This window comes from Solanum tuberosum, unplaced genomic scaffold, assembly GCF_000226075.1.
Source record: "Solanum tuberosum cultivar DM 1-3 516 R44 unplaced genomic scaffold, SolTub_3.0 scf00615, whole genome shotgun sequence".
NCBI classification, from domain to species: Eukaryota; Viridiplantae; Streptophyta; class Magnoliopsida; order Solanales; family Solanaceae; genus Solanum; species Solanum tuberosum.
The window spans coordinates 140,800-143,090 of NW_006239601.1; the positions used below are offsets into that span (position 1 = coordinate 140,800).

General features: G+C 35.4%; 1 pseudogene; it reads left to right on the plus strand.

Moving 5' to 3' along the window:
- Positions 1 to 1,100: 1,100 nt before the first annotated feature.
- On the plus strand, positions 1,101 to 1,936 carry LOC102588138 (sugar transport protein 6-like; annotated as a pseudogene).
- The last annotated feature ends 355 nt before the right edge of the window (positions 1,937 to 2,291 follow it).

Genomic DNA, 2,291 nt, shown 5'->3' on the forward strand with positions numbered 1-2,291 from the left:
ACAATTGTGTGCAAACGATGTTGTTGCAGCAGTTATTGTTCCATCATTTACTTGACTTGAATTATTCATTTTTTTGCCACAAATGGCAGACAATTTAGTATGTGAAATACTACCAGTAAAGAATAAATCCTTACACAGACTATTTCTGATTTAACGATAATGTTTTTATGTTCTTTTAATCGTTAATTGAATGAATTTTAAAAATTCAAACAGAGGAGAAAACCATAAAGGTTTTAATCTCCAGAAACCTCAAATACAAAAACTATTAAATTTCTTAAGATTGTTATCTCCTGTATTCAGGTTAGTCCAAAAATACAGAAACAGAAAGTAGATGAAATAGACAGAATGATTTAATCCGAGTCCACAGAAACTACTGTGTTTCCTTAAGAAATTTAATCCCCTCACTGTACCCGAGGTTGCAGATTAATTCCTTCCAAGATAAAACAGATTAACCTGTTAAAGAAGTAGCGGTAACTCAAACTTCAATAACTTCAGCGAACGCAAGAATAATAATAAGAGCACACACAAACTCAATCGATTGACAATTTTGTTTATGTAGGAAAATGTATGTAGAGAGGAAAAATATTCAGTGTTTAAAACTGGAAAAAACATCTCTATTTATAGCCATTTACAACAAGGAATGCGTCTGTTTAGACAATTCTGTTCAGACCCATTTTTTCGGAAAGTTGTGTCTTTTGGGAAAAATAACGACTTTTCGAAACATTATTTCCGTTGCTTATGAATTTCAAATAAATTCTGTTGCGCCAAATTAATTTTGTTATTTAACTAACATTCTGAATTAATTTATAAGAGAAAAGAAATGAATTAACAAGATTGATTAAATAAATTTTGTCCAAAAATATTATCAATCAAATCATTTGCCAAATCCGAAGCCGAAGCCGAAGCCGAGCGAGCGACGACGACGGCGCGAGGGGCACCTTCTTCTTAACCTTTTAAGAACTAAAGAAAGTGTTTCCTAATATAAGGACAACAATTTCCTTTCTTCTACCAATATGGTAAAAATGACTTTTCATTTGCACTTTGCAATGACTTTCATTGGTTCTTCCTCTTTCCATTTTCTCTTTTTTATTTCCCATTCACACCTTGCTAAACCCAACACTGACACCCCTACGAGTCTAGTTGAGCGTGGCAATGAGGAACATGGGAAGGTCTCGCTGATGAAGATTAGGGGTGTCAGTGATGTTGAAGCTTAGTATAAAGAAATCGTGGCAGCGTGTGAACAAGCCAAGCAAGTTAAGCATTCGTTGAAGAACTTACTGAAGCCTGCTAGCATTCCGCCACTTGTGATTGGTGTGTTGTTGCAAATCTTTCAGCAATTTACTAGAATCAATGCCATTATGTTTTACGCGCCTGTTCTGTTTCAGACTATGGGTTTCAAGGCTAATGCCTCGCTTCTGTCCTCTGTTATTACTGGAATTGTTAATGTTGGCAGCACATTCATTTCGATCTACCTTGTTGACAAGGTTGGAAGGAGAAAACTGCTCCTCCAAGCTTGTTGCCAAATGTTAATTTCTCAATTGACAATCGGAGCAATTTTGGTAACTAGTTTGTCTGAGACGGGAACATTGGATAGGACACTTGCAATAATAGTGGTGTTTCTCGTGCAATGTCGTTCGCGTGGTCATGGGGACCTCTTGGTTGGTTAATTCCTAGTGAGACACTCCCATTGGAAACAAGGACAACTGGTTTTGCTTTCGCAGTCAGCACAAACATGCTCTTCACTTCTATCATTGCACAACTTTTCTCGACTATGCTTTGCACTATGAAAGCCTACATTTTCTTCTTTTTCTCCGGATGGATCGTTGTCATGGGATTATTCGTCTTCTTCTTCTTGCCTGAAACGAAGGGAGTTCCGATTGATTCCATGGTCGAAAGAGTGTGGATGCAACACCCTATTTGGAAGAGACTATTCTAAAATGCTAGTACTAATTTTTTTGGGATCAAAACTAGTCTGTTAAATTTTTACTTTTGTTTGTTGGTTCAGTTGTGCATTTACTTTTCTTTTTCATTATGTTGTCTACTTAGTTTCATCTTTAAATAGTAATATTTTTCTATTTACATGAATCACTTCTTAAGCCTATTATCAAATTTACATATTCTTCAATCATCGTGTTTCTTTTCAAGCATCTTATCGAATATAAAGATTCTTCAACCATCTACAACATCACAAAGTGAAGTATTGACTCTCGAAATTAGAACTATGTCATATAAATTGGGATTGAGGGAGTATATAAAAAACGAGAAGAGAAAGTGTAGTTTGTTAGCTTCAA